General features: G+C 39.6%; 1 pseudogene; it reads right to left on the bottom strand.

The window, feature by feature from the left end:
- Window positions 1-26,970, bottom strand: part of LOC120032756 — a 43,019-nt pseudogene extending 16,049 nt beyond the window's left edge.
- Window positions 26,971-27,191: the final 221 nt, after the last annotated feature.

The raw sequence follows: 27,191 nt of genomic DNA, 5'->3' as shown, positions 1-27,191 counted from the left end.
TTCTAGAATATACTATATATCCTAGAAACCTGGTTAAACTATCATTATGACATCTTGGATGAATTCTAGAATATACTATATATCCTAGAAACCTGGTTAAACTATAATTATGACATCATGGATGAATTCTAGAATATACTATATTGCCTAGAAACCTGGTTAAACTATTAAACTATCCCTATGACATCATGTATGAATTCTAGAATACACTATATATCCTAGAAACCTGGTTAAACTATCATTATGACATCATGCATGGCCAGTCCTTGTATTCATAGTGTAGTGAATTCAGGGGGTAGCCCTGAGCTGGACTCAAACCTGGGTCCAGCGACTGTCAAGTCAACACCTTATAACTGTTACGCCAAGATGTCTGAACTTCTTGACGAAGTTGCCTTTCTCTATGAACTTGAGTGGTTACACTTCTCCTTCCCCCATCCCTCAGCTGTTTACCAAACCAAGCCTCTGGGCAGCCATTTTGTTGCTGTTTAAAAAAAACACACAACCAACCAATCTGCAGTTCTAACAATAACAAATCTGTCATTCCACCACTGTTTTGGTAATAAGATGATGATGGGGTTGGAGAAAAGTAACTACTTTCAAAATTCATAGACAGACCTATGGATGCAAGGACTGACCATCCATGATATCAACATTATAGTTTTAACCATGTTGAGGCTATACAGTGTTGATTTACATTGTTTCTAAACGTTGGAGTAAAAAAAGCTTATTTGGGGTTCTGATGGGGTACAACAGTTGAACTAAGCTCATGAGGCATGTGTTATATTCTTCAAGAATCAATGGCTATGAATAAATAATTTAAAAGTCACAGTATGGATTTAGCAATTGCAGATTTCCCCTTTAACACCAAACATCAGTTCAACAACTGCAGAGTTTGTGCCTCTGTATTTAAGAAAGTACTTACTAGTGTTAATCAGGGAACGGTTTCTCAAAACCATCTTATGGCTAAGTTCATCGTTAGAACCATTGGATGCCTTAATTACTGCTCAGGCGTTCCGCCAGCGGAACTCCTCCCACATTCCACTGAAAAGGCAGAGCGCGAAATTCAAAATATATTTTTTAGAAATATTTAACTTTCACACATTAACAAGTCCAATACAGCAAATGAAAGGTACACATCTTGTGAATCCAGCCAACATGTCCGATTTTTAAAATGTTTTACAGCGAAAACAGCACGTATATTTATGTTAGCTCACCACCAAATACAAAAAAGGACAGACATTTTTCACAGCACAGGTAGCATGCACAAAGCCAACCTAACTAACCAAGAACCAACCAAACTAACCAACAAACAACTTCATCAGATGACAGTCTTATAACATGTTATTCAATAAATCTATGTTTTGTTCGAAAAATGTGCATATTTCAGGTATAAATCATAGTTTACATTGCAGCTACAATCAGAAATTGCACCGAAAGCAGCCAGAATAATTACAGACACCAACGTCAAATACCTAAATACTCATCATAAAACATTTCTGAAAAATACATAGTGTACAGCAAATGAAAGACAAGCATCTTGTGAATCCAGCAAATATTTCCGATTTCTTAAGTGTTTTACAGCGAAAACACAATATAGCGTTATATTAGCTTACCACAATAGCCAGAAACACAAGCCATTTCCCAGCAGTAAAAGTTAGCGATCGTGACACACCAGCAAAAGATATATAATTTTTGACTAACCTTGATAAGGTTCATCAGATGACAGTCCTATAACATCAGGTTATACATACACTTATGTTTTGTTCGAAAATGTGCATATTTATAGCTGAAATCAGTGGTTATACATTGTGCTAACGTAGCTACTTTTTCCCACAACGTCCGGATTTTTTTCTGACACTTTTTCTGACACACATATTCTGACCAAATAGCTATTCATAAACATAACTAAAAAATACATGTTGTATAGGAAATGATAGATACACTAGTTCTTAATGCAATCGCCGTGTTAGAATTCTAAAAATAACTTCATTACCACATAAGGCTTACGTTATGTCGACCGAGTGCCCAAAACCTGGGCGCAAAACTAATAGTACACAGTTCGACAGATATATGAAATAACATCATAAAATGGGTCCTACTTTTGCTGATCTTCCATCAGAATGTTGTACAAGGTGTCCTTTGTCAAGAACAATCGTTGTTTGGATTTAGAACGTCCATTTTCCCTCTTGAATTAGCAAGCGCACTAGCCAAGTGGCGCGAAGCTCTCCTTTCTGAACAAAGGCACACAACGCAACACGCCTAACGTCCCGAATAAATTTCAAAAATCTAATAAAACTATATTGAAAAAACATACTTTACGATGATATTGTCACTTGTATCAAATAAAATCAAAGCCGGAGATAATAGTCGCCTATAACGAAAGCTATTCAGAAGGCAAATCCAGGTCCAACGTCGCGCATTCCTGAAAACAGGAAATGGGTGACACGTCATTCCAAGAGGACGTATTCCATCTCAGACCAAGATAAACACTCCATTTCTTCTCTCACTGCATCTTGACATCCAGGGGAAGGTGTATGACGTGCATGTATACTAATAGGTATCATGCCCATTTATAGGCAGGACCCAGAAGAGAGCAGAACAGGACGGAGAAAGAACAGATTTTCCACTTCCTGGTCAGGAAGTTTGTGCCAAATGAGTTCTGTTTTACTTACAGATATAATTCAAACGGTTTTAGAAACTAGAGAGTGTTTTCTATCCAATAGTAATAATAATATGCATATTGTACGAGCAAGAATTGAGTACGAGGCCGTTTAAATTGGGCACGTTTTTCCCCCAAAGTGAAAACAGCGCCCTCTGTCCTCATCAGGTTTTAAGATGCATTTGGGAAACCGGTCATCTCCTCCTCCTCCTCTTTCACGGAAACGTCTTTCTCTTCTTCTTTCACGGTAACAGCCTCACCCTCTACTTCTGGTTTTACTGTAACATCCTCCTCCTCTTTCACTCTGAACGCATCTTCCTCTTCTTTCACTGAAACGTCTTTCTCTTCTTCTTTCACTGTAACATCCTCATCCGCTACTTCTTGTTTTACTGTGACATCCTCCTCTTCCTTCTCCTCTTTCACGACAATGTTCAGCCCCAGAGCTTCTTTCTCCGTCCAGCAGACCACCTCTTCTTTAACAGGAGGGGGGTAGTTTAGGGAGCTCATGTTCGGGATGTTAGCTGGCTATGCTAATGCTAACCTAACCTGCCCGCTAGCTGACTAATAACAACACTGTAAATATTAAATTAAATCGGATAACTAACTAGACGACAGAAGAGGGTTTAAAACACAGTGGCTAATATACACGAAAGCGTCTAAAGAGCTATATTGGTTCGGCTATTTTGTCTAGCAAACTACGGAGGTGGCTGACTAACTGTTGCTGCTGCTGAAAGAAGCGTTCTGTCCACTAGATTATACGTCACACCATCAGTATTGCCTTCAAGTCTCACATCGCCATCTATTGACTGGAGTGGGTAACGCAGTTGACAAAAAGTGTAGGAAGCATGAGTTTTTACTCACCAGTGTAACAACACAGTGTGGTTAAAAACGTAGTAACTGAGTTGTAGTCACGATCTGGTTCCCTATAAGTACAAACAGTTATGTTTTTGCGTTATTACATTTTTACTTATTTCAGGATATCTTCTAAACTAACCACAATGCACTATTTCTCGAAGTCATATGGCGGATCTACTCTGTGCTACCGAGTTTGTATGCTAGCTCGGTGGCTAGCTCAAGCTTGATAACGTTAGCCACACCTCATGCTTTCCATGTACTGTGTGGTTGTGTTATCAAGTGGGAACCCGTTAGCAAGGTAGGCTCTGATGACTTCTTGCCATGGGCTCAAATAAAAGAGGAAATCAACCTGCTTGCTCCTTTTTGTTTTGTCAACTTTTCGATGGGGATGTAATGTTTGATACCGGAGGTACGAGGCATGCCTTGAAAGCAGTAAACTTCAAAGCAGTGCTGATGCCTGTATCACTTCATCAGCAACACGTCATCAATGATGTCTGAAGATTCATTTCATCAACAACCACCTGATTGGTTTTGGTATTGGGCTTGTTCGACATTGCAGGCGACTGCCAACTGACTGATCTACAAATCACCTTACATCATAAATAACTACTCATTATTATTTATAAATCAGTCAGCCAGTGACCATTTACCCACAATGCAGCATGGATTTCATGCTCTCGAACATGGCCCCTCAAAGTAGATGACGCTCTAGGGCGTGTGGGACGTCATCTATATCGATGTGACTGTTCTAAATTCTGTGTTGCTCAAACCTGTTGAACCTACATTACCATTCAAAAGTTTGGGGTCAATTAGAAATGTCCTTGTTTTCCATGAAAACAGACATGAAATTAGTTGCAAAATGAATAGGAAATATAGTCAAGACGTTGACATGGTTATAAATAAGTATTTAAAATTTGAAAAATTGTGTCCTTCAAACTTTGCTTTCGTCAAAGAATCCTCCATCTGCAGCAATTACAGCCTTGGCATTCTAGTTGTCAATTTGTTGACGTAATCTGATTTCACCCCATGCTTCCTGAAGCATCTCCCACAAGTTGGATTGGCTTGATGGGCACCTCTTACGTAACATACGGTCAAGCTGCTCCCACAACAGCTCAAAGGGGTTGAGATCTGGTGACTGTGCTGACCACTCCATTATAGACAGAACACCAGCTGACTGCTTCTTCCCTAAATAGTTTGGAGCTGTGCTTTGGGTCATTGTCCTGTTGTAGGAGAAAATTTGCTCCAATTAAACACCGTCCACATGGTATGGCATGGCGTTACAAAATGGAGTGATAGCCTTCCTTCTTCAAGATCCCTTTTACCCTGTATAAATCTCAACTCTGCCTAGAAGGCCAACATCCCGGAGTCGGCTCTTCACTGTTGACGTTGAGACTGGTGTTGTGCGGGTACTATTTGATAAAGCTGCCAGTTGAAAACTTGTGAGGCGTCTGTTTCTCAAATTAGATACTAATGTACTTGTCCTCTTGCTCAGTTGTGCACTGGGGCCTCCTTCTATTCTGGTTAGTGCCAGTTTGCGCTGTTCTGTGAAGGGAGTAGTACACAGCGTTGTACAAGATCTTCAGTTTCTTGGCAATTTCTCGCATGGAATAGCCTTAATTTCTCAGAACAAGAATAGACTGACGAGTTTCAGAAGAAAGTTCTTTGTTTCTGGCCATTTTGAGCCTGTAATCGAACCCACAAATGCTGATGCTCCAGATACTCAACTAGTCTAAAGAAGGCCAGTTTTATTGCTTCTTTAATCAGAAGAACAGTTTTCAGCTGTGCTAACATAATTGCAAAAGGGTTTTCTAATGATCAATTAGCCTTTTAAAATGATAAACTTGGAGAATATAAAATATAGAATATATTTTGATTTGTTTAACATTTGTTTAACTTTTTTGGTTACTACATGATTCCATATGAGTTATTTCATAGTTTTGATGTCTTCACTATTATTCTACAAAGTAGATAATAGTTCAAATAAAGAAATAACATTGAATTTGGAGGTTTGTCTGCATATGCATTGTAGAGGAGAACTGATCCTAGATCTGTACAAAGGCATAACATCTACAGCAGGAACAACTGTCTGTGTTAGAGAGCATATAAAACGAACTGATACTAGATCTGTACAAAGGCATAACATCTACAGCAGGAACAACTGTCTGTGTTAGAGAGCATATAAAACGAACTGATCCTAGATCTGTACAAAGGCATAACATCTACAGCAGGAACAACTGTCCGTGTTAAAAGGCCCAGCTGGATTGAATTGAGCTGTTTAAATGACATATTTGAATGTCAAATGATTTGTTCTGTTTGTCAATACAAGACAGGGTCTGTGGAGGCTTGGCCTATTAGTGGTGGATTTGGGGGAGAATTTGACATGTCAGTTGGAATAGTGATAGATTTTTAGAGGGACCCTTGTCACTACAGCCAATCAGTGAGCAGCCTCCCTTCCCCCACATCTCAGGCAGTTCTGTTACTCACAACACTTCCTGCTTTCCTCAACAATGGAAAAGCCCACTGAGCTAAAGCCATTTTTTACAATTAGGAAATAATATGTCATGTTTTACTGGTACCTCAGCCAGCATTGTGAATGGTTAGGAAATAATATGTCATGTTTTACTGGTACCTCAGCCAGCATTGTGAATGGTTAGGAAATAATATGTCATGTTTTACTCATACCTCAGCCAGCACTGTGAATGGTTAGGAAATAATATGTCATGTTTTACTCGTACCTCAGCCAGCATTGTGAATGGTTAGGAAATAATATGTCATGTTTTACTCGTACCTCAGCCAGCATTATGAATGGTGTCTGAGGCGGATACAGACCAGGGCAGTAAATCTAATACTTAGGCGTTTTTAGTCATGCATGAAAGGTCTGTGTTGGTTCTGTGGTTATAAGTTACATCTCTGGCCATGCTGGCAGGGTCTGAATCAAACCCAATGTCCAGCTGGTACACTGGCAGGGTCTGAATCAAACCCAATGTCCACCTGGCACACTGGCAGGGTCTGAATCAAACCCAATGTCCACCTGGTACACTGACAGGGTCTGAATCAAACCCAATGTCCACCTGGTACACTGACAGGGTCTGAATCAAACCCAATGTCCACCTGGCACACTGGCAGGGTCTGAATCAAACCCAATGTCCACCTGGTACACTGGCAGGGTCTGAATCAAACCCAATGTCCACCTGGTACACTGGCAGGGTCTGAATCAAACCCAATGTCCACCTGGTACACTGGCAGGGTCTGAATCAAACCCAATGTCCAGTGGGATTGATCTGTTTGAGACAAGTGTTTGTTTCAGTTTTCAGTTGTTGAATCCTTTGACGTATTGTTGATTTCTAAATTTTTCGCTTTCAACAAATGCACTGGGTTGGTTGAAAAGTGATACTAAACGTACATACCATGCACTATATTGACATTGTGGGAGAATTTTTATATATAAAAGTTTTTATTACGTACAATGCCATTTCTACAAAACAAAACCATCAATATTCCAAACAAACTCAGATATAGGCATTTTTAAATTCAAAACGAAACAAAAACACAATACAAAAAACTCAGGGGAGCATCTTCCCTCCCCTTCATGCCTACAAACTACATCTCTAAAGCCCTACCTTCCCCTATCTCCCGTCCCTAATCTATCCCCTTAAATCATCCAAATTAACCTCAGCCCTAAACCTCCCTTCCACCTCTCCCGGGCAGCATGCTGCCCCCACTTCCTCTCCTCCACCCCCCAATCTCTCCCTGTCTTTACCATGTCCTGCCTGGCTTCCCACAGCCCCCGTTTAAAGAGGCTTATGAGAAGTCAGAGCAGATACCTGTCCCTGACTGTCCCCCTCGCTCTCCCTAGGATGTGGCCGTAGGCCATACAACGCTTGCAAAACGGGGGCTGACGTGCATAAAACAATGTCCCCCTGTCAGCCCCCAGGGAAAAGATAGCTGGAGGATGAAGGTAGGTCCCTTTGGGTCCTTCCTGAGGAGGGCCTGGAAGTCTCTCCTCCCGTTCCAAAAACCCAGGGAGTCCCTGAGGTGCCTTGCTGAGGAGATGTCATCCATGTATCTCCCCAGAAAGGCCCTCACCTCCTCGTCCTTGACATACGGAGTATAAATGTTCACAGTTACAATACTGAAATTGTTTTTTGCCAAGCTGGTTACCTCGTAATGGCACATCGGCCTCGCACCTCCCACTTCTCTCACCTTTTTCAGGATCTCGTCATGTTTTTCTTCTGTGTGTAAAGCCACATCATTAAGTTCCCTCCAACGGGTAACCTAGGAGGCAAAACACATCCTTCCCTGTCAGTTTAAAGATCCACGTTATGATAGTCCTACCAAAAGTTTCACGCCCGAATGGCTCCATCTCTTTGTCCTTCCACACAAAGCGAACCGTATTCGCCAGCCCGATCCCAGGGACCGACCTATTTGAAGAATTTTGCCCCATCTCCACTCCCGCTCTCTTCCAAAAAAGGAAAAACTGAAAAGAAAAGCAAAAACGGCTGAGAATCGTTACCCCCAAAAACTTTTTTACTGCCCTCCGGCCTTCGACTTTCAGCTTAGAGCTGAGAGGAACCTCAGTAGCCAACTTGAACTTAGCCACACAGGAGAGAAGCCTAATCAGTGTGACAAGAGATACTCTCATTCAAGTGGTCTGATTAAATCAGAAAATACATGCAGGAGATCCACGAAGTGTGGAATGATCTCCAACATCAGACCTGGGTAGTAGAACACAGAGTGTAGAATGATCTCCAACACCAGACCTGGGTAGTAGAACACAGAGTGTGGAATGACCTCCAACACCAGACCTGGGAAGTAGAACACAGAGTGTGGAATGATCTCCAACACCAGACCTCTATACATCAAATCACATTTTATTTGTCACATACACATGTTTAGCAGATGTTATTGCGGGTGTAGCAAAATGCTTGTGTTTCTAGCTCCAACAGTCCAATAATATCTAACAAGTAATATCTAATATACACAATCTAAAGGAATGGAATTAAGAATATATAAATATTTGGACGAGTGATGTCAGAGCGGCATAGACTGATACAGTAGGATAGAATACAGTATATACATATGAGATGAGTAATACATAGACAGATACAGTAGAATAGGATAGAACACAGTATATACAAATGAGATGAGTAATGCATAGACTAAGATACAGTAGAATAGAACACAGTATATACATATGAGATGAGTAATACATAGACAGATACAGTAGAATAGGATAGAATACAGTATATACATATGAGATGAGTAATACATAGACTAAGATACAGTAGAATAGGATAGAACACACTATGTACATATGAGATGAGTAATACATAGACTAAGATACAGTAGAATAGGATAGAATACAGTATATGCATATGAGATGAGTAATACATAGACTACAACTGCCTAGCCAGTTGTAGCGCAATCTTGGGTGCAATGTTCACGTTCCCGCACTGACTGACTGTGTGGAGGCTCATTGATTTAATGTTACGTTAGCCTACATGCTATACTAGCAAAAACAAATATTGTATAGCTGTTGGCTATATTAGCCACGACTTACCGTTCTTTGTGCAGGTTCAAATGTCGAACAAAGTTGGAAGTTGTTGCGCCTCCGTCTGTAATTTTCTTCCCGGATGTTTTGCAAGTTGCAATCCGTTTTTTTGTTGATACCGCGTAGTCTTTATATCCGAATTACTTAATTACATCAAGCGTCCCAATGGTAAAACGTTTGAGTTAATTACATCAAGTGTTCCAATGGTAAAACGTTTGATTTAATTACATCAAGCGTCCCAATGGTAAAACGTTTGATTTAATTACATCAAGCATTCCAATGGTAAAACGTTTGATTTAATTACATCAAGCATTCCAATGGTAAAACGTTTGATTTAATTACATCAAGCGTTCCAATGGTAAAACGTTTGATTTAATTACATCAAGCGTTTCAATGGTAAAACGTTTGATTTAATTACATCAAGCGTCCCAATGGTAAAACGTTTGATTTAATTACATCAAGCGTCCCAATGGTAAAACGTTTGATTTAATTACATCAAGCGTTCCAATGGTAAAACGTTTGATTTAATTACATCAAGTGTTCCAATGGTGAAACGTTTGATTTAATTACATCAAGTGTTCCAATGGTAAAACGTTTGATTTAAATACATCAAGTGTTCCATTGGTAAAACGTTTGAGTTAACTTTGTCCTGACACGGTCACTTTGCCTAGTGTTTATTGCCACGTTGAGATGCAACCTTTTGTTAACCAATTCTGATGGTTGTTAAAAGTGGGATTTTTACATTATTACCGTTATATCAACACACTGGACACTCCCAACACTCCCACCTATCAATCTCTTTGGCACCGTAGACATCAAGTCAGTTGACAATAATGTTGCACACAATGTTGCATTCCATGTTTGAAAGGTCTATCATTTTCATTGAAGACAATCAAAGTTAACATTCCATAAAATTTAAATTCAAGGCTGAGTCTCAAATAGTCGCCTGTCCATGTTAATAGCCAGGCAATGGCACACATTATAGCAAATACATTTTGGGTCTAAATTAAAGGAGCTACAATTAAAATGTAACTACATGTTTTAAATAAAATGTCCATAATATCTGCATTAATATTGGAATGATCGTGTTTCACAGTTTCACAGTATTCCTAAACATAAAAATATATTCTCTATCTTCTATTGTGTTGTTGACTGAATGTTTGTTCATGTGTAACTCTGTGTTGTTGTTTTTGTCACACTGCTTTGCTTTATCTTGGCCAAGATGCAGTTGTAAATGAGAACTTGTTCTCAACTGGCCGACCTGGTTAAATAAAGGAGAAATAAATGCAACATAATAACACAAAAATGTAGCAGCAGTATAGAACTAGTCTGTTCATTATATACATCTACATGATGTATTGTTACACCATGTAGGAGCAGTATAGACCTAGTCTGTTCATTATATATATCTACATGATGTATTGTTACACCATGTAGGAGCAGTATAGACCTAGTCTGTTCATTATATACATCTACATGATGTATTGTTACACCATGTAGGAGCAGTATAGACCTAGTCTGTTCATTATATACATCTACATGATGTGTTGTTACACCATGTAGGAGCAGTACAGACCTAGTCTGTTCATTATATACATCTACATGCTGTATTGTTACACCATGTAGGAGCAGTATAGACCTAGTCTGTTCATTATATACATCTACATGATGTATTGTTACACCATGTAGGAGCAGTATAGACCTAGTCTGTTCATTATATACATCTACATGATGTATTGTTACACCATGTAGGAGCAGTATAGACCTAGTCTGTTCATTATATACATCTACATGATGTATTGTTACACCATGTAGGAGCAGTATAGACCTAGTCTGTTCATTATATACATCTATATGATGTATTGTTACACCATGTAGGAGCAGTATAGACCTAGTCTGTTCATTATATACATCTATATGATGTATTGTTACACCATGTAGGAGCAGTATAGACCTACAGTAGCTAGCTGCTAATTTAGATGTAGTATAACTTAATGAAACTGCCTTAAATATGCCGTGGTAAAAAAAAATATTCGCACTAATCAATCAACACATTCCTGTCTTTGTATGTCTCAATATAATAGTATTATTTAATTAAATCCATTTACAATAATCTTTGTCTGAAAATAAAATATGATCCTCAACTGCGTTTCCCACTCCAGTCAGCAGACGGCGATGTGCGTCTTTCAGGCGATGCTGCCAGCATGACGTATAATCTAGTGGACGGTTCTTCATAAACAGCTCGTCAACCACCTCGGTAGCTTGCTAGCCAACAGCCGAAAGATTCAAGCTATTTATACGCTTTCGGTGTAAATTAGCTACTGTGTTTTAGACACAGTTCTGTCGTATCTACTTGTTAACCTACTTAATTTAATATTACGTTATTTTGTATTAGTCAGCTATAGTATCTGGCTGGTTAAATTAGCACTAGCCTAGTCGCTAATGATAGCTAGCTAGCTAACATCCCCGAACATGAGCTCCCTAAACTACTCCCCTCTTGTTAAAGAAGAGGAGGTCTGCTGGTCGGAGAAAGAAGGTCTGGGGCTGAACATTGTCGTGAAAGAGGAGAAGGAAGAAGAGGATGATGTCACAGTAAAACAAGAAGTAGAGAGTGAGGCTGTTACAGTGAAAGAAGAGGAAGACGCGTTCAGAGTGAAAGAGGAGGATGTTACAGTAAAAGAGGAGGAAGAGAAATGGGGGAATGCAGTTTTTGGAGTGAAGAAGGAAGGGGAGATTACTGTCACATTGAAAGATGAAGAGGAGGAGATAGGAGATCTGATTAACACCAGTAAGTACCGCCTTAAATTTGTTTTTAACTTTGGATATTCGGAGTTGGCTCGTCAATACCTCTTCAACGGAGGGCCCTAGGATGATGACTGATATGTCTAGAATCAGACGACGTAGAGAACAAGCTACCCCTTGTTTTCTCTGTTCCGTTTCCAAAAGTGACTTAACATATATATTTGAGAAGGGTCTATCTGCTGACCGCAGACTGGGGGGCGCGGCATGTAGTGATGTTTTACTACACAACGTACCCCCCAATAGTGCCATGCGAGAGTTGGGTTGGCTACATCAAAGATTATGGATATACTGACAAGATGTCTCTCCGCCCTCACAAGGGGAGTCGTTGTCCACAAAGCGGAACTGCGGGTTGTCTAGCTCCCGCCTATCCTTTCTTTGGATTGGTGGATACATCTTATTATTGTAATCTATTGTTTATATTCTAGGAGGGTTGTTGACGTCAACCGCCTGTATTCAATGGAGAGAGATGCTAAGCTACTAGCATGAATATGCATAGCGATCTGGAGACAACTCCTTTAGTGTTTTTATTTAAAGTTGTCTATATGTCACGTGTCCACATAACAACTTAATCATTACGAAACTTCTGTTGGATCAAGTAAACCTCACGTAGCAAATAAGCCATTAATTTAGTTGTTGACACAATTCGACACTTTCCACATTGGGTTGATAATTGTTTCCACTTGGATACAACCTACTGTAGCCTACTGGTGTGACCTAAAGAGTTACAACCTACTGTAGCCTACTGGCTTGACCTAGAGAGCTAAAGTTGTAAAGTTCCTGGATTTTAAATTAATATTTTCCAGTAATAATGATAATTTGTGTCTTCATATCCACATGTGGGATCCCTCTCCTTTGTCGTCCACTCTACACCAATAACAGACAACTACTGTGGGACTGTGTCTCCTGGATGTCAGACCCCCAACCCTCCAAACTGTAAATAAATAACAAAATGTGTCTCCTGGATGTCAGACCCCCAACCCTCCAAACTGTAAATAAATAATAAAATGTGTCGCCTGGATGTCAGACCCCCAACCCTCCAAACTGTAAATAAATAACAAAATGTGTATTCTGGATTTCAGACCCCCAACCCTCCAAACTGTAAATAAATAATAAAATGTGTCGCCTGGATGTCAGACCCCCAACCCTCCAAACTGTAAATAAATAACAAAATGTGTATCCTGGATGTCAGACCCCCAACCCTCCAAACTGTAAATAAATAACAAAATGTGTATCCTGGATTTCAGACCCCCAACCCTCCAAACTGTAAATAAATAATAAAATGTGTCGCCTGGATGTCAGACCCCCAACCCTCCAAACTGTAAATAAATAATAAAATGTGTCGCCTGGATGTCAGACCTCCAAACTGTAAATAAATAAATAAAATGTTTCTCCTTGGCAACATTAGAACCTCGGCACGTTTACTGTGTACTGGGTTGAGACAAAGGAATGATGTAAACAAATAATCCAAAATATTTTTGTCAATGAGACAGTATATAAACAAAGGAATGACCGAACCCCCTTTGGTGACTGAATGCTTGTAAGGAAAACTAGATGATCAAAACATTAGATCACATCAAATAAGCCTGAGTGGTTTCACCTCCTCCCAGACTATACTGGATACTACAGTTATAACTATACATAGTTATACAGGATACTACAGTTATACAGGATACTATAGTTATACAGGATACTACAGCTATACTGGATACTACAGTTATACAGGATACTACAGTTATACAGGATACTACAGTTATAACTATACATAGTTATTCCAAAGGTGGGCTACTTACTATCCACTGTTTGAAGCCACCGTTGCTGATCTATTTTATTTATTTATTTCACCTTTATTTAACCGGGTAGGCAAGTTGAGAACAAGTTCTCATTTACAACTGCGACCTGGCCAAGATAAAGCAAAGCAGTTCGACACATACAACAACACAGAGTTACACATGGAGTGTAACAAACATACAATAATACAGTAATATCAGTAGGTACAGTAGAAAAATAAGTCTATATACAATGTGAGCAAATGAGGTGAGATAAGGGACGTAAAGGCAAAAAAAGACCATGGTGGCGAAGTAAATACAATATAGCAAGTAAAACACTGGAATGGTAGATTTGCAGTGGAAGAATGTGCAAAGTAGAAATAGAAATAAAGGGGTGCAAAGGAGCAAAATAAATAAATACAGTAGGTGAAGAGGTAGTTGTTTGGGCTAAATTATAGATGGGCTATGTACAGGTGCAGTAATCTGTGAGCTGCTCTGACAGCTGGTGCTTAAAGCTAGTGAGGGTGATAAGTGGTCATTCAGTTTCAGAGATTTTTGTAGTTCGTTCCAGTCATTGGCAGCAGAGAACTGGAAGGAGAGGCGGCCAAAGGAGGAATTGGTTTTGGGGGTGACCAGAGAGATATACCTGCTGGAGCGTGTGCTACAGGTGGGTGTGTCAAATCAGAGGGCCTGTTGTCCGGACCTCCGGCAGTCTCTATGGGGGTGCCATAGGGTTCAATCCTCGGGCCGACTCTCTTCTCTGTATACATCAATGATGTTGCTCTTGCTGCTGGTGATTCTCTGATACACATCAACGCAGACGACACCATTCTGTATACTTCTGGCCCCTCTTTGGACACTGTGTTAATTTACCTCCAGACGAATTTCAATGCCATACAACTCTCCTTCCGTGGCCTCCAACTGCTCTTAAACGCAACTAAAACTAAATGCATGCTATTCAACCGATCACTGCCTGCACCTGCTCGCCCGTCCAGCATCACTACTCTGGATGGCTCTGACTTAGAATACGTGGACAACTACAAATACCTAGGTGTCTGGTTAGACTGTAAATTCTCCTTCCAGACTCACATTAAGCATCTCCCATCCAAAATTAAATCTAGAATCGGCTTCCTATTTCTCAACAAAGCATCCTTCACTTATGCTGCCAAATATACCCTCATAAAACTGACCATCCTACCAATCCTCGACTTCGGTGATGTCATCTATAAAATAGCCGCCAACACTCTACTCAGTAAACTGGATGCAGTCTATCACAGTGCCATCCGTTTTGTCACTAAAGCCCCATATACCACTGCTCTCGTTGGCTGGCCCTCGCTACATATTCGTCGCCAAACCCACTGGCTCCAGGTCATCTATAAGTCTTTGCTAGGCCGCCTTAACTCAGATCACTGGTCACCATAGCAACACCCACCCATAGGACGCGCTCCAGGAAGTATATCTCACTGGTCATCCACAAAGCCAACACCTACTTTGGCCACCTTTCCTTCCAGTTCTCTGCTGCCAATGACTGGAACGAAATGCAAAAATTGGTGAAGTTGGAGACTTATATCTCCCTCACTAATTTTAAGCATCAGCTATCTGAGCAGCTTACCGATCGCTGCAGCTGTACACAGCCCATCTGTAAATAGCCCATCCAACTGCCTACCTCATCCCCATGTTTTTATTAACTTTTTTTCTCTCTTTTGCACACCAGTATTTCTACTTGCACATCATCTGCACATCTATCACTCCAGTGTTAAATTGTAATTACTTCGCTACTATGGCCTATTTATTGCCTTACCTCCTTACTCCATTTGCACACACTGTATATAGACTTTCTATTGTGTTATTGACTGTTCGTTTGTTTATCCCACGTGTAACTCTGTGTTGTTTTTGTCGCACTGCTTTGCTTTATCTTGGCCAAGTCGCAGTTGTAAATGAGAACTTGTTCTCAACTGGCCTACCTGGTTAAATTAAAGGTAAGATAATTTAAAAAATATCTTAACTTTATTGACAACACCCAAATGGATACTGTCATTAACGCAGTTCTTCAATAATTACACAATTTTTAATACTGTACTGTAGCAAACATTATATTAAGCAGGACATTCAAACAAGCCTTACACTTATAATCCAAAGTAATGTGAAATGTTCTTATAAGCAACCTGGAAATGGAGGTTACTCCCCTGAGTTTCCCCCCATTCACATTCAGAATACATTGTGAAAAACTAAAATATTTGCTCACCATTTTTGCTCCAGGCAGATATAGTACATCCATAACTATCGGTTTCCTCATTAGCAGGGAGGAGTTTCTACAATCAAATTGCATGTGCATCGCCCTCGTGCCGCAATTTTAGCAAACACAGAAAGGGGCCTATATTGGAGACCAAGTCATCTGGCACACTGCTTAGGGTTTCAACAACATGAATAACTTATTTCTAGCCTACAATCATTGATGTTACTACTAATGTGAAAGCAAGACAAACTATGACTATTCTTGCTCATTTTAAGACGATTGTTAAATCATTTTAACATTCATTACAGACATCAATTGTTGTACAACATCATGGCTACACTGTTGGCATCACCTTTTACAGTGGATTACCGCTGTTGTGGGCCTTTAATCATCTGTCTGACTTTGTTGTTCACACAGGAGAGATACGGGACTATCGTGGATCCTCTGGGGAGCCTCAACAACCTCACGATGCTGACGAGGCAGAGACGAGTCCCTCCAGATCAGAACACCTCAATAAACACCTGCAGAGATCCACAGGGAAGAGAACTCACTGCTGCTCTGACTGTGGGAGGAGATTCACCTCATCAGGCATTAAAATTCATCAGAGAATCCACACAGGAGAGAAACCTTATAGCTGTGGTCAATGTGGGAAGAGTTTTGCTGCATCTAGTGATCTGACAGTGCACCAGAGAACACACACAGGAGAGAAACCTTATAGCTGTGGTCAATGTGGGAAGAGTTTTACCTCATCTAGCAGTCTGACTAAACACCAGAGAGCACACACAGGAGATAAACCTTATAGCTGTGTTCAATGTGGGAAGAGTTTTGGTCATTCTGGCTCTCTGACTCAACACCAGAGAATACACACAGGAGAGAAATCTTATAGCTGTTATCAATGTGGGAAGAGTTTTGCTACATCTAGCTGTCTGACTAAACACCGGAGAACACACACAGGAGAGAAACCTTATAGCTGTGGTCAATGTGGGAAGAGTTTTGGTCGATCTGGCTCTCTGACTCAACACCAGAGAATACACACAGGAGAGAAACCTTACAGCTGTGATCAATGTGGGAAGAGTTATGGTCGATCTTGCCATCTGACTCGACACAAGATAACACACACAGGAGAGAAACCTCATAGCTGTGTTCAGTGTGACAAGAGATACTTTGATAAAATATCTCTGATTAAACATCAGAAAATACATGGAGTTGTTTCATGAAATCAATGAAATGATGTCACAATGTAGAATGTTTTAACATTGTAGGAGTATTTTAATGATGTCACAATGTAGAATGTTTTTAACATTGTAGAAGGAGTATTTTAATGATGTCACAATGTAGAATGTTTTAACATTGTAGAAGGAGTATTTTAAGGAATTTCACAATGTAGAACCCTAAACATTTGCTCCATTCAATTGATTTCAGCGTGATATGGATATTAGCCTTGGGAAAATACCAGGCTCTGAATTGAAAGAGTACTATTTTTGTGATTTAACAAAAATTGTCCTCTAACCAGTGATGTACACATTATTCCCAAATTTCGTGTGGTTTTTGAGCTGTTAGTTTTAACAGGACGTGCAACCTCATCTCCCTTCTGTCACACAATTGATTTCAACATGATATCGTTGAGTGATGACAAATAAGTGTTGCGTTCCTTCGTTTTGCGACCCCTAAATTTAAATGCATCACTCCAAAATATAGCTGACTGTCTTCTGCAGGTTGTCCTCTAACCAGTGAGGTAAAATATATCTCCCATTTCCATGTGTTTTGTTTAGTTGTGTTAGTTTCAACAGCACGTACAACCTAATTTCCCCCCTAATCGATATCAGTGATTTATTGCTACTTGTCAAAACAACAGTGTTTTTGGTGCTTGTGCAGTTTATAAGGTGCTTGTTTAAAAAATACAAGTAATGTGATTATTGTGGCAGATGTTTGTGTATATAGCCCATTTTATGTTTAGGTTTTCAATATATCAGAAACTGTTTCTGCACATTGGTTATTGATTTGGACAAGTTAAAACTGTGTTTTGATATTGGGGCTATCTCACCTAGCAACATGTCATTGAAAAGAAGACTGTCTGACGTCCAATATTCTTTCAGTTGTGGTTGAAAGTGATAGTTGAAAATATGTATTTTTTAAAAACTACTTGAAAACAACTTAATTTCAATGTACTTTCAGGTAGTCTAGTGGTTAGAGCGTTGGGCCAGTAACCGAAAGGTTGCTGGATCGAATCCCTGAGCTGACAAGGTAAAAATGTATTTTTGCCCCCGAACAAGTCAGTTAACCCACTGTTCCCCGGTAGGCCGTCATTGTAAATAAGAATTTGTTCTTAGCTGACTTGCCTAGTTAAATAAAGGTAAAGAAATAATATATATATATATGGACGCAGAATAATAATCAATCGTCTATGATCAAATTTATTACAAATCCTGCATCAGTTAAATAAAAAGTGGACGAGAGTTCTAGAAGCTAATGGAGTTTAGGATTCTATAGAAGGAAAATTTGAAAAAAATTAATGTATTTTATTATTTAGTACTAAGTGTTTTTTTCTTGTTTTTAATTGTTGACAGCCAGTAGACACCATGTTTATATTGGTGAAGGTGAAGCATTGTAGTTGATTATAATGTGAAATGGAAGTTGTTTTCTGTTGGTGGTGAGCGAACTTGTCCATAAAAAATATAGGATTTATTTGTTGTCTTAAGGGGGAAGGTGTTACAGGCTTTGGTTTTTCATTTATATTTTGAGGTTGGACTGTAGCACGTCAGCATGTAGGGCGCACTGATTGGTGTCACCTCGTTAGTCAGTATGTGTTACACCTGTGCTGGTTTGTCCATCTCGTTAGTGGGAAGGTGTTTCACCTGAGCTGGTCCATGTTCTATTTAAGAGTGTCTGGCCCAGTGGTCCAGTTGTCTTGATAGATGTGGAGAGTCAACACCTTTAGTTGCTCCAGCTTTTTGGTTTGCTTCCTGTCTTTAAGTTTGGTGTGGGTTTTTCTTTTGTTTTCCTCTTCTTGGGCAGATTTAGTGGGTCTCATGGTGGGTTTCTTTTAGGTCCCAGTGGTTGTTACTAGTTAACTTTCAGTGGACTAGTGTCTTTCAGAGCCCCTCTTAAAAAAACAAGCTTGTATTTTGGGTTGGATATTGCATCCAATTAATATTTTAATCAATGGCATTTCCTTAGAATGTTCTTTAGTCTTTCAGTTGTTAGTCTTCTGTTTGTGTACTAAATATTTCTGTTTATTTTCTCCTGTGAAGCCATTGTGTTGCATCGATGTCTGAAATGTGCTGTATAAATAAAGCTTGATTTGATTTCAACAAATTAACCCAATGACTGACCAATCAACAGACCCTCCATCTTAGTATGAAAAACAGTGTCAATCCCACTTTTCCAGCCTGCTGAAGGAGTGGTGGAGTGGTAAACACCACCCCCGGCTCTACCAGGGGCTTGAGGTTGTCTCCCACAGCTCTGCTTATGTTCTGTGGCCTTGCCGTTCCATTTCTTGACTGCCCCTGCAACACAGAAACACATTTAGTCATATTATATAAAACACTCAATGGCCTCAGTTACACCTGGCACCTAAATGTGACTTCTGTCACCTGATCACTTTGCATTCGGTTCAGATCTACCAGGATGGGCCTCAGTTACACCTGGCACCTAAATGTGACTTCTGTCATCTGATCACTTTGCATTCGGTTCAGATCTACCAGGATGGGCCTTTGAGACAGTCTGGATGCAGCCAGGCCACTGAATATGCATAACCAATTTAAAGAGATGGGGTGAATGAGTGGGGAAAAGTACATTCTACACAAATGACCTTCATAATAGCAAAGAACAAATGTGTGTGCCTGAGGGGAAATTAACTTTCATACAGCCAAAAGGGGTGAGAAATTATCGTGATGAACCGCTAAGGGAACATAAATATTTACCATCTAAACCATGTGTGACCTCTCACCTCTTTGGCTGTAGAAGTGTTCTTCCTAACCAGTCCCTCAACAGCTCTCTGACTGAGCTCCACCCTCACTGGGTCTTCAGAGGAGAGGAAGGCTGAGGAGGGATGGAAGGATGAATGGATCAGTCAGTCAATAAAGTGTAGAGCTGCTGTCTGACAAAATCACTATTTTAGTAGTTCATTAAAGTAAATAAGGCTTTATGACTGCTGAATACCAACTATCAATCACTTAGATCATATATTTTCAGGTAGAGACATCCTTGGGACGTCCCTAGCCCATTGAAGTTGATATTTAAAATAGTTAAGGGTTAAGGTTAGGGTTTAGGGTGGGGATGTCCCAAGAATCCCAGATAGCATTGACCATGTTACACATTCTTCCGTCTCTTTTACATAGCATGTGTAAAAGAAACACAGACAAGACAAGTAGGTGCTCAGGTCATTATGGTCATTGTAGTTTAAAAAAATTAGCATCTAATTATGCGTAACTGTATGTGGGGTTGTTTGAGAAGAATGTGATTGTCAGCCCTAACAATCTATTCTAGCAACTCATCAGGCTCTGAAAAAGTCTTCATTAATGACGTGTTCCTTCTATTCCAGGGGACAGCAGAGGAACTTCATCGATTCCACTCCTTCATCAATACAAGCAGTGAACATCTGAAATTCACCCTCATCTTTGATGCGCATGAAACAAGTTACCGGATGGTTGGACGATACTTTTCTCATCAATCATCTTAAAAACTTCAACTGGAAATCAACCAATCCTCCATTGTTAACGCAGTGGAAAGGTCAAATGCTTTATTATCTAAAAATGTAAAGTGCTGGGCGACGGAGGTTAATAAAATGGTTAAGTTATGGTAAAGTTTATAAAAGATCAAATAAAATATTTTTCCCAAAAAATGTTTTAATGATACCCATCCCGGATCCGGGAGCATCCTCATCAAAAAAGCTGACTAGCATAGCCTAGCCTAACGGGACAGGGATATCATATAATATAATTTTCATGAAATCACAAGTCCAATACAGAAAATGAAAGATAAACATCTTGTGAATCCAGCCATCATTTCCGATTTTTAAAATGTTTTACAGCGAAAACACAATATGTATTTCTATTAGCTAACCACAATAGCCAAACACACAACCGCATATTTTCACCATGTTTCCACCGCATAGGTAGCTTTCACAAAACTGACAGAATAGAGATATAATTAGTCACTAACCAAGAAACAACTTCATCAGATGACAGTCTTATAACATGTTATACAATTCATTTATGTTTTGTTCGAACAATGTGCATATTTGAGGTATAAATCATAGTTTTACATTGCAGCTACCATCACAAATAGCACCAAAGCAGCCAGAATATTTACAGAGAGCAACGTGAAATACATAAATACTCATCATAAAACATTTATGAAAAATACCTGGTGTACAGCAAATGAAAGATAAACATCTTGTGAATCCAGCCAATATTTCCAATTTTTTAAGTGTTTTACAGCGAAAACACAATGTAGAATTATATTAGCTTACCACAATAGTCAAACACACAAACACATTTATTCACTGCAAAGGTAGCTTTCGCAAAAACCAGCAAAAGATATCAAATTAATCACTAACCTTTGGACAACTTCATCAGATGACAGTCTTATAACATCATGTTATACAATACACTTATGTTTTGTTCAAAAATGTGCATATTTAGCGCTGCAATCGTGGTTATACATTGTGAATACATAGCAACATTTTCCCAGAATGTCCGGAGATATTTTGGACACTCACCTAATCTGACCAAAGAACTCATCATAAACTTTACATAAAAATACTTGTTGTATGGCAAATGAAAGATACACTGGTTCTTAATGCAACCGCTGTGTTATATTTTTTTTTAAATAACTTTACCATAACATACAGCTTGCGTTATTGTGAGACAGCACTCACCAACACGGCGGAGAATAGGAGTCAATATTTTACACAGAAATACGAAATAACATCATAAATGTTTTCTTACTTTTGCTGAGCTTCCATCAGAATTTTGTACAAGGAGTCCTTGGTCCAGAATAAATCGTTGTTTGGTTTTAGAATATCCATTTCTTCTGTCGAATTCGCGCCACAATGCTAGCCAAGGTTACTAACATTCCCATCCTCTCTTGGCGCAAAGAACTGAAAACTCCAAAAGTCCCAATAAACGTTGAATAAACTGATAAAACTCGGTTGAAAAAACCTACTTTATGATGTTATTATCAAATGTATCAAATAAAATCAGAGCCGGAGACAATCGCCGTGTATACCGAACGCTTTTCAGAAGACAATGTCGAGGTCCTTCGTGCGCCTTGGAAAACTGACAAAATGGCTGACCTGTCACTCCAAAAGCTCTTGTTCGACCTCAGATCAAGCGAGACACCCCATTCCACCTTCCACTGCCTGTTGACATCTAGTGGAAGGCGTATGAAGTGCATGCATATCGATAAATATAAGGCAATTGAATAGGCAGGCCCTGAAACAGAGCCTCGTTTTCAGATTTTTCACTTCCTGTATGGAAGTTTGCTGCCAAATGAGTTCTGTTTTACTCACAGATATAATTCAAACAGTTTTAGAAACTTGAGTGTTTTCTATCCAATAGTAATAATACTATGCATATTGTATGATCTAGAATAGAGTACGAGGCCGTTTAAATTGGGCACGATTTTTTCCAAAGTGAAAACAGCGCCCCCCCTATTGACAAGAAGTCCCATTGCAAAGTTACACCTCACTGTTCTATTTTTGGAGTTAATAAATTAAATACATGAAACCAATCAGAATTCAGAAGAATGATGAAGTCAGGTGTGATGTAATATGGAGGACCAGCCTATTCCCTGTGATGTAAACTACAACAGAAATAACTTCAAATGTATAACTTCAAATTAAACCAATCGTTTGCACTCATGACTTGAGTAATTAAAGTAAACAAACATTTTGGAAATACATAACACCATCTAACAAAATATCAAAGAACGTTAGCTATATGAAGTTATCTTAGCCAGCCAGCTAACGTTTGCTATATGCTGTTATCTTAGCCAGCCAGCTAACATTAGCTATATGCTGTTATCTTAGCCAGCCAGCTAACGTTAGCTATATGCTGTTATCTTAGCCAGCCAGCTAACATTACCTATATGCTGTTATCTTAGCCAGCCAGCTAACGTTAGCTATATGCAGTTATCTTAGCCAGCCAGCTAACGTTAGATATTTAGCCAACTAGCTATTAGCCTAACCAGCGTAGCCAACCAGCACGGTTATGGTCAGCGACACCAACTAACATTACCGGAGAAAAAGTTACAAAACTCCCGTAGTCTAATTCACAGAAAACATGCTGAAAAGTAGTGATGGGGAAACAACGCTTCCTGAAGCATTGGCTCTTTCCAGCCAATTGTGTCAAAAATAGGTTCATTACTCAAGGCTTTGAGCGACACAGAATTTAGAACAGCCACATCATTATAGATGAAGTCACACGCCGTAGCAGCGTAGCCATTATGTCATATATTAAACCACTGGCCGTGTTCGACAGCATCAAATCCATGTTGCGTTGTGGGTAAACGGCGATTGGCTGACTGATTTATAAATAGTCATGAGTAGTTATTTATGATGCAAGGTGATTTGTAAATTAGTCAGTCAGCACCCACCTGCAATGTCGGCTGCAATGTCGAACGAGCCCAATACCAAACCAATCAGGTGTTCGACGAAATTATTCTTCAGACGTCATTGATCACGTGCTGCTGATAAAGTGACACTCCTTTGATTTATACCGCTTAGAGACTTCAGTACATGCCTCATAGCTCCAGTCGCAAACGTAACCCCGTTCCTGCTGAAGAAGAGGCGGTCTGCTGGATGGAGAAAGAAGCTCTCGTGAAAGAGGGGGAGGAGGAATAGGAGGCTGTTATACAAAAACAAGTAGAAGGTGAGGCTGTTACCGTGAAAGAAGAGAAAGACGTTACAGAGGAAGAGGAGGACTACGACGTTTCAGTGAAAGAAGAGGAGAGTGAGATGACTGTCACATCGAAAAATGAAGAGGACGAAACTGGATATCTGGTCCCGGTTTCCCAAAAGCATCTTAAGGCATCTGGTTCTAAAGATGAACTTAGCAATAAGATGGTTTTGAGAAACCGTTCCCTGATTAACACTCGTAAATACTGTCTTAAAAACAGAAGCACAAACTCTGCGATTGTTGAACTGATGTGTGGTGTTAAAGGGGAAATGTGCAATTGCTACATCCATATTTTGACTTTAAATTATTTATTTATAGCCATTGATTCTTGAAGAATATAACACATGCCTCATGACCTTAGTTAAACTGTTTTTACCCCATCAGAACCCCAAATAAGCTTTTTTTACTCCAATGTTTAGAAACAATGTAAATCAACACTGTATAGCCTCAACATGGTTAAAACTATAATGTTGATATCATGGATGGTCAGTCCTTTCATACATAGGTCTGTCTATGAATTTGAGACTAGTTACATTTCTCCAGCCCCATCCATCATCTTATTACCAAAACAGTGGTGGAATTACAGCTTTGTTATTGGTTGAACTGCAGATTGGTTGATTGTTGTGTGGCTTTTTTAAAGGGGCAACCTAGTTTTTAAACAAACAAAATGGCTGCCCAGAGTCCTGAGCTGTGTTAGAATACTCATACTAACTGCACTATTTGTGATGTTAATTGAGTATATAGTCTGCTTATTGGTCATAGTATGATGTAGTTAGTATGCCAAAAGTTCCCGGATGTCGTACTAAATTCGCAGAAATACGAAGTATACACGCAGTACTTTAGGGCCCATAATGCAATTCTTCAGGAAATGGTTGTGGCTTCAACGTTTTCAGATTAGAAGAAAATGGGGGAAAATATGCAGCCGAAGTCCAACGAGAGAGCGGATACAAATGAACTGCTTTAAATAATTATGACAAATGTTGAGCAATGTAATAAAGTAATGACTTTTCAAATAAGTTACCTTACACGTTATGTTAGCAACGCTATCCTTACAAAACGCATAGCATATCTTTACAGCAGTATGTACCAGTATGTGAGCTAGCTACCTAACGTTAGTTGGCTACTTATACATCCAACTTGCCAGTATAGTAACTATATTCTAACTAACTACCCAATATTTATTGACTTGATTAGAGCGCAGAATAACTGATGAATTTAATAACGCTCAACACCCGTTGAATATGGCCGGTGTAAGTAAACATCTGCAAAAAAAATCGAATTAAATTGTTGCCAGCAGCACAGTTAGTCACCAACACCCTGGATAACATGAAAACAGCCTAACCAACTCTGCTAGGTCAAGTAAAATGGTAAGAGTGAGGTTTTCTCTGATTTGTGTCTAGCAAGCTATCCAACGTTAGCCAGTTAGCTTGGGTGCTTTACTGTCATTGTGAGGTCAGAACGCTTGGATTGACCCTACTCCTCAGCCATATAGTATTTGTTTACAAACAGTGGCGTTATACAAGCTTATGTTTTGGTTTCTGGTTGGGTAATACAGTTGAAACATTTGAGGCATTTATAAGTTATATTCTTCAAGAATCAATGGTTATATAGTAAATGGGTCTTTCTATAACTGCCAGTGTAGATTTCCTGTTGGGGTCAAATTGTTACAGCTGTTGATAAGTCATCGTATATTATTCTGGCAATTCTTTTCATGCCATTACATTAAAGGCGAAAGATTGTCTTTTCTTAGCAAGGTGTTGCTCAAATAATGTTAGCTGCTAATGCTAATCGCTAGTTAGCGGGCTAGCTAGCTTGCTAAATGTATTAAGAGTCAGCGCAAACGTAGCTAGCTAATACTGCCTGGTACCAGTGCTGGTGTAGGCCTAGATAAGCATGTTTGTGCAGCGGTATCTTATCAGAGAGGAGTAAGCGAAGTATGAATATGTTGGCTAGCTAGCCGGCTACATGAAGTAAGAAAACAAAATGTAATGTAACATCTAATTAGGGTCAACTGGAAACACTGACCAACACTTTGCTTCCTACCATGTCTTCTTCTCTGAGGTTTATTGTCAGACTACACTCATCAGGTGTATTGCTGGCACCTACTGTACAGGATTGTAAAAAATATCCAAAACGCAAAACAATTTGGGATTAACAAATCATACTAATTACGTAAAATTAACACGAACCAAATTCACTCCACTACCCTGAATTTCAAACAAAAATGGTACTATTCAGATCCCTACACAGGTTCAGGAACCCGGGAGGGGGGGAACGTCTTCATTCAGTACTCCCTGTAACATTTAGTCTGAAGTCCTGGAGATCCAGAAATCTATTTGCCGCCTTCACAATGATGTCTAGCTTCTTAGATGTTTTATTAGTTTATTATTAATGCAATTTATCACTGCGGCAGTGAGGGCAATGCAAACGCAACTTTGTTGTTGAAACTCCTCCAAGCTAATGCGGAAACTGCTAGTTTTGGACGAAGGTTACTAATAATTTATTAATGCAATTTATCACTTGCTCTATAAACACAACAAAGTCCAACTTGTTCACTATTAGTGTGTTGGGATCCTTCTCCTGCATGGCTTCACTGCAGACTGTGGGACATGAACTACCTTCTCTTCTCTACTCCTTCAGCTATTTTCACTGCCTCCACATAGGACACCTGCTGGATGGGCCTGATCATCCTAGCTACTGTGACATCCTTCATCCATACAGGGCACTCCGGGAACTCGGGAACGTGATTCCCATCACAATTACAACATGCTTCATCTGACTACGACATATTTATTCCTTCGACAAACACTTGCCACGTGTCCAAACTTTTTTACAATTGTAACACTGCAGCGGCTTCTGTATATCTCACTTACCCAGGTTTTACATAAGATGGGAGAACCACTTCACCAAACCACAGTAAGACCTTCCATCTATCATTCATTTTAATCAACGTGCATCTACCTGAAATGTTTAACCTAAACCACATAAAGCTTTCTCCTTTCGCGTTGTTGACACACAATCAGTATCATACCGCTCCTGGTCACTCGAACCGATTCCACTTTACCCAATTCATCCTTCACCATCTTTGAGACCGTTAACAGGTCACCCACAAAAACGTCCTTGCTGATGATTCCCACTCCGACCCTAAACGGCTGTTCATTACCAACTTTAGCCCTTTTCACTCCACTGTTCTTCACCATCGTCCACTCAGTATCACCAACTGTACAGAGTCAATGTGTGGGGGCACCGGTTAGTTGAGGTAATATGTACATGTAGGTAGAGTTAAAGTGACTGTTCTTCACCATCCTCCATGCAGTCTCACCAACTGTACTCACGCCAAGAGAATCCCACAATGCTTCCTCCATTGCTCCTCCAGTCATCCCTGGACTCCCTCGCTCTGTGCTGTGAAAGATGTGAGAGT

This window comes from Salvelinus namaycush, chromosome 39, assembly GCF_016432855.1.
Source record: "Salvelinus namaycush isolate Seneca chromosome 39, SaNama_1.0, whole genome shotgun sequence".
Taxonomy (NCBI): domain Eukaryota; kingdom Metazoa; phylum Chordata; class Actinopteri; order Salmoniformes; family Salmonidae; genus Salvelinus; species Salvelinus namaycush.
The sequence above is the reverse complement of the archived record's forward strand: the minus strand, read 5'-3'. Positions and strand labels throughout refer to the sequence as shown.